Here is a 7,189-nt window from a genome sequence, read left to right on the forward strand (position 1 = left end):
TTCTAAGCTTTTTAAGAGCAGTTGTTGCAGTGCCCACAAACTTACACAATTTTAGTTGATAGTACGGCTGGGCGATACCACCATTATCAATATATTTTGGCTGCAGTTTATGATATGATACCACGCAGCACGATTCTGCTTGGAGGCTGTGTTTATCCACACCACAAGTAAAGATTTTCAGTTGTAACTAACAGTGCAGTCATTCTCTGCATATGTGCCCTACATTCTTAATTATTACATTTCTTTTTTTCCTGAAAATTTGAATCTTCAAAATGAACTTCCCTTTTGCTTAAAGAAATTGTTCCAGAAACCTAACTATTCTAGCAATTTCTTAGCTGCTATGCTGCATCTGGAAATATTCTTTTCCCACTCCCTGCCTCCCACTTATATCCCCAAAATAAGATACATTAAAAAAATCAGCAAGAATTATTGTAATTGAATTTCCTTGTCTTTACAGGGTACAGTCAGATATTTGTTCTAACTTTATACAGATTTAAATCAGAGTAGATAGCAGATTTTGCAGCTTCATGGGTTGAGGGGTATAAAAGTATTCATATGTCAAAATGTTTGCTACAGAATGTTACTTCTGAAGCTAATAATGTTGGACCTATTTTTCAGAGCTTGCAAGTGAGGATACAGAACCTGCACATGAAACAATTCATCTGGAGTGAGGTGGGAAGTGGAGTTTTGGGTAGAGCAAGCTTCGAGGCCCAAAGCACTCAAGAGGTCGAGGACTAGAGGGTGCTACTTGCTGGCTGCTGTGTATCACTTCCCCCGAAAGGTGACTGACTGACAGCAACACACAGCACTTGCGCAAAGGAGCCTTGGGTGCATCTGCTCCTTACAAGTGTCTGATCCCTCACTGAGCGCGATAGAGGCAGGAAAAAAAGTCCTAGTGAGATCCTAAGGTATAAATGCAGGAATAAAAGGGAAAGGAGACCTATTTTCATCCCAGGGTTGAAAAGATAGCCTCTTCCTAGCTCTGGGACTTATCATGGCCCATTTTGGAATGTCAGGTTCGTATATCCGTTCAGGGTAAGTAAGGACAAGAAGAAGGGCATAAACCTATCGTTCTGACTCTACGGAAGTGTTTGGTAGACGCATCCAGTATTTAAACAATTCTGCCCTGAGCTCAGATCCAACAGGGGAGAGGAATTACAGGACTGGTGTAATTCATTCTTTAAGCGAGTTTATTATACTAGGACACTCCCCGTCAAATCTGCACTGGTATGAATATCTATACAGAAAAAAAGCTCTGCAATATAAAATCCATCCATGTATGTCATAGTTTCAAAGAAACAAGCAGAAAAAATCTTTGCAAACTTCCTATAGCAATGTGCTTCTAGTAGTAATTTTCCTGCTTTCTTTTCCTCTGTTCTTATTTGAGCTCTGTGTAACTTAAACATCAGTGATACCATTAATTCTAATCTGACAAAATGTAGTTTCTAGTACAGATTGTACATAGCTGTGACATTTCTCTTTATACTGACTACTTTTATGTCTGTCTAAATATTTCCATATGTTATTTTAAACATTAAAAATTCATGAGTGTAATCAGTTAGAATCAGATGGAAAGTCACCATTTCTGTTGGAGGAAGTTTCTTTATTTCTTGTTTTTGTTACTGCTTTGTTTATTTGTTTATTTCTTTTAAAATTTGCTTGGTCCTTTTCCACAGCTCAGATCACTTCCATGTTAAATTTGTCGCAGAGATTCATCAGCTGTGATTTGAAAAAGCGGAAGTAAACTTTCTCAAATTTTGTAAGCTATAAATTAAAATACAACTGGAACTCAGTGGCCAAAATGAAGATACGTCATAATGTGAAATCTTTTTTGTTCTGCAGCCTTTACTCTTGAAAAATGCCAATATATTCATCTGATGTTCTGAGAATTGCTGATCTGGTAACACCTGTAAACTGGCTCAGTTGGTCCACTGATTATAACTATTGCAAGGAAGTGAGCAATAACCTATAACTAGATTGTTAAAAAGACCCAGTCTTCATGAAGCTTTGCTTAAAGATTCTTCTTTTTAAAAAAGGTGAAATATTAAGTTACAAATACTCCTGTTTTTTAATTTGAATTGCTTCAAGCCTGATATATATCTACTTGTTCCTTACTTTCCTAGAAAGGTATTTTTTCCTGCCACTTACCTTATGAGAAAGCCCTTGGTTATTCTCTCCTAGAGTATTGCCGAAGGATCATAGTGCTGCTGAAAATGTCCTTTGAAAGTGCTAGAATTTATTTTTTTCTTTTCCTCCCCCGCAAGAGCCAAAGCATAGATGTGCTACACTGAGCAGACTTCACCGTTCTTCATATCTGGCTGCAGGATCACCCAGTCTAAACTACACATGCACAGTTTACGATGATCATCAGATGATAGGATGGTGCCTCCAGCCAAAATTATCATGCAATCATTTCAGTCAGCGGCATCTAACAAAGCCATTCCCTCCAGCCTCAGCCTGTACAGCAAGAGTTTATAATATCCCTGTGCATCGTTTTAGTCAGGTCTTCACACACTGTGCCTCCACCCAGTTCCTAAATGAAAATGTATTGTTTAAAATGGGTAAATAACCAGCCTTTACAGAGCCTTACATTTTCTTTACATTCCATTAGTTCCGCTCTGAATCAATGCTGAAGGATCGATCGGTCATGTCCGATTTCATAGTCTGTTGCCTGGTGAGTTAATTTAGCATGTGTTAGACTGATTCTTTGAAAATGGAGGCCACAGTAACCTAGACTCAGGTCTTCAACCAGAAGACCTTTCAACACAGCAGCCCTTCCCGGGCTGAGGGAGGACGCTGCCACTCCTGGGGACTGCGCAGAGTTGGTGTTCCTGACCACGAGAGACAAGATCTGGAAAAAGAACTTAAGTTCGTAAAGGATTCAGGGCGAAATCAGGGCCACTAGATCCGAGGTTCTGTTACTAAAAACATTGGCTGTTTAATCCAAGCCAGGTCTAAAAGGAACGGCTTAAACTAAATTCCTAAATGCCTGAAGGGAAGCAGCATTTAATCTTTAAGTGCTACAGGTGTTTGACAGTCCTTTCCAGTGCACCCCAAAGAGCTTCAGCTTAGTGTGCCCTTTACACTGACCATGAATCAGAGATTCCTTCCTCTAACCCCTGTGGGGGGCTTTGCTTAGCTAGTATTTTGAGGCAGTACCCGATAACTGCTCTTTTCAGTGGTGCTGCAGCTCTTTTCCCAAGGAAATGGTGTTTTGGGAGCTAGATAGCTCATGGGATGAAATACCTCATTTTTATCTCTGTTGCTCTGGAGTTTTTAAGACATTTCCTTCCCCCTGATGCTTGCTTGCCTCTCTCATTTGGCTCATCAGGTTCAGCTGCTGCCTCCCATGTTACTGTAAGGTGCCTCTGTCCCTTGCCGTGCTTCTAACTTCAGGATTCAGGTGAAATACATACGCTTCAATTTTATAAGGCATGTATGTGACTGATTTCCAATTCCTCCCTAAAGATATTCCGATTTATCAGTAGCCATTTCTCAAAAGATACTACCGCCACCTCCTTTTCTCTTTAATATAGCTAAAACGAGCAATGCTTCTTTGCGATTATCTCAGATTTATGTATCAATGCATCTTTCTCTTTAGCATAAGCTGTATTAGTCTCTCTTAAAGTTGTGCTTCAGTAAGTGTTCAGAGCCTTTCCCTGCAGTAAATGATGTGGCGACAGCATTTCTTCTCTAGCTTTGGTATTATGTAGAAGATATATGGTATATATATACATGTTTCAAATGTTTGAAGAAAGGCAGAGCTAGATTTTTCTACTCCTGATAAACACATTCATACCCATCCAGGTCACCCAGGCCTTCCTCATAATCATCATGCTCATCCTCATCCACACTCTCTCTCAGACAATGTAGTCCCATTTACTGCTATTGGCATTTTATTGTTACCAAGTGTTTTCTTTATAAATTTGGTTATAAAGTCTCTAAGGCTTTATCTTGTTGCTTCAATTGTCTTGCAGCTTGGACTTGGGCCTGGAAGTCCTACGCTGCCTCCTCAGCTGTTTCCGTACGTCCTGGGGTTTCTCAGGATCACCCTCTTTGGCTCTGTTCAGTGCAAAACCTTGAAACAGGGTAAGAGTTACATCAGCTATGATGTATTCATCCTGTCGATGCTCTGTCTCTCACTACAGAAGCAGCTTGTTCTTGGATTAGCACATTCCTGTTCAGCTGTCATAGCCTCTTCTACCTCTCGCCAGGTAACAGCATCAGCACAACAGGCTGGCTATGTCACTCACGCTCAGAATAACAGCTGTTCTAAGGTTTTGGTTTATCGGGAATAAGTTGCCATGTTTCTGCTATAGCAGCACTACAATTGGGTACTGTTAAAGGACAGCCATGCATGTCTATGCAACCTTGTTAATGGACTGTAGAACAAACTGCACATGGCAGGGAAGCAGGTCTGGGGTGTGTGTGCATGTATCGGGGTGGGAGGGTAGGGGAAATCATGACAGAGAACCAGAGCGCAGTGTACTCCGCATCTGAAGGTGAGCAAGAATCTGTGGTGGCTGAAGAAACTTTCCTGCGGTAAGCACCTGTCACAGGGGCAAAAATAGCTAACTAAAATTGTGAATGCTAACAGGCAGCAGATGATTGGGTGTATGTCTGTGTGTGGGTGAATGTCCAAAACTGAACTTCTGAACTCTCGAGCAAAAGGCTGTTACTTGCTAGCTGCAATAAATACTGTCTTGTTGTAAATTTTGTTAACACCTGCATTTGAGGAGTGACACATCCTGAATTCTCCAGTTAATAGAGACATGAAACAGACTTATCAATTGGGAGGCTGATCACACATTGTGCTTCTGCTCACAGATAATTTAAATTGGGAAAACTGGGGGCTTGGGTGCTAGAAAAAAAAGAGGTGGTGTCAAAAATAAGGGTTCCTGAAAAGGAGTTGTTGTCTTGGAAAGAAGGGAGCCTGGAAAGAAGAGGGTGAAGATCCTGGCTGGAAAAAAGATCCTGGAAGTTGGAAAGGATCCTGGGGACCAGAAAGCCTTGTGGAGATGAATGCAGGAGATGTCCAGGCACTTTGACCAATAATGCCCCAGACTAGTTAACTGCAAGTAGCTGCACTGCATGTACCACCAGGACTTTCTGCTCAACCCTCCTGCTCAAGTAGTGACCTCCCCGCTGGCAAGGCAAGGCGAGAACTAGTGAACATAGTGCTGGGGGTGGGAGGGGAAGGGGCTTGAGATAATTAAGGTTAAAAGCACTATTTTGCTGGCTCTTACATAAATAATGGCATCCAAATCCATTATGGGTTGTTTTTCAACCTCTCTTGCTCACAATAGCATCTAAACACATATGGCAGCTATCACAAAATACCTTCTTGAAATATACATCAACATACCTGATCTGAATATGCTTTTTATAGCATTGGAGTTTTTGATATTCTCACATTAGGGATTCATAGATTGAAAACCTGAAGAGTATATATGCAATAACTAATTTTAATTTTCTTGTAACACAGATGGTAGCATTTCCTTGTACTAATATACTGCATTCTGATGTTCAGAACATCAGCTAATGTCTATTTTGCTACAGATAAGCATTACTAAGTACTAGATTTGCTACTTCTGTAGCTACCTCTACAGTAATAAATAGAACAGGTGAGTGACATCTTTCTGGCCCTCAGAACTGGCACAGCTCACAGCTAAACTCTTGGCCCTCACATCAGGATGCCCACAGCCAAGCTGTCTACTGCTCCGTGCTGCTCTCTAAGCCCTACAAAGGAGAGTGGCACAGTCACTACTGAAGGCCATCCAAATTAATTTAATAGTATGGACAATTATATTCCAGTTCTTGGATTCATACCATGACCTGGTTTATTTTAACGAAAGCTGTATGACTTCCTAGCTGTTAAGGTATTTCCATACCTATTTTATATATTACCTTTTGTGACTCAGTTGGGTTTGCTTTTGGTGGCACAGCACATACCTCCTCTCCGACCATAGCTTAAAAGTGTCAGCTGTCACTAAAATTTTACCCACTTTTCCTTTTGTTCCTTAACTGCCCCTTGATGAATGTCATAATTTTTTTTTTTGCAAGAAAGCCAAGGATTCCTTAGATATGTTTCTTGGTATATTGTGACACTGCAGCCTTCCTTCACCATTAACTGCTAACAATTATTTTCTAGCTGCTTTTCCAGTGAAGACAAGCAGTGAAAAGATTTCACATAAAGAGCTATGGCAGCTAAAGAATTTCTCTGGAGCCTAGACAAGAACCTTTTTTTCCTGTTAAATATTATAATATAGACAGTCAACTGGCAACAAGACTATGCCTTGAAAAGGATCCCTCAAAATTTGGTTCCAGATCCTCCATGATTTCACCACAATGTACCTCTGTAACCAACTTCTCCAAACACTGCTCAGTGAATTTCCACTTTGGAAGATTTTCCAATGCCCACGACAACTAACATTTAAAAAACAAATCCTGGAAAAGATACACATGTTGCATAGTAGATATATTCCTCAATAGCAAACTAGAGTAAGACTCCGAAAGAGCTGCCAGCTATACTCTTCCAGTGAAAAGCCCTGGATACAAGGAAGTCTTTTTCCTTTGCAGTGTTTCATCACCAAAAATGATGCTTTTAGAAAAAGAAGAATGTGGCAGGTTCTGATTCTTAAAGGGCTTAAAGAAGGTTTTGATACATAGTTTGTTAAATAAACCAACTTCTGATCCAGTCATTTTGTAGATACATTCTGTTGTTCACTAATAAGCAGTACGTAATTGAAGGAGTAATTGTATCAGAGCAGCAGCCAAGTACTTCCATGTTTATTGGCCAGAACTTCTACATAGCTACTCATTTATACAAACTAACAGAAGTCACTTTTAATGCTGCTTCACAGAAGTTGTAGTTAACAAGCCATGGGCCAACAGTTTTGGAAAATGTTTTCATTTACCTGAGGTTTCACAAATAATACTGTAGATTAGATTTACATACAGTGCATTTGAAAAATATGTATCAAAATTCTTATTGAAGAAATAATTTACAAATAATGGTATAAGAACACTCCAAGACAACTTCTGTCCAACAAGAATGTAAGTGGGTGAACTTTACGGAGTTTTATTTTTTGCATTACTCTTACAGTAAGCAAACTATTTAGTTTATACAAAATAAACCTGGAGTTTTATATAGTTAAAAAAAATCATCTTTGGCTAAACAAAGTTCTCT

This window comes from Rhea pennata, chromosome 3, assembly GCF_028389875.1.
Source record: "Rhea pennata isolate bPtePen1 chromosome 3, bPtePen1.pri, whole genome shotgun sequence".
In the NCBI taxonomy this organism is placed as follows: domain Eukaryota; kingdom Metazoa; phylum Chordata; class Aves; order Rheiformes; family Rheidae; genus Rhea; species Rhea pennata.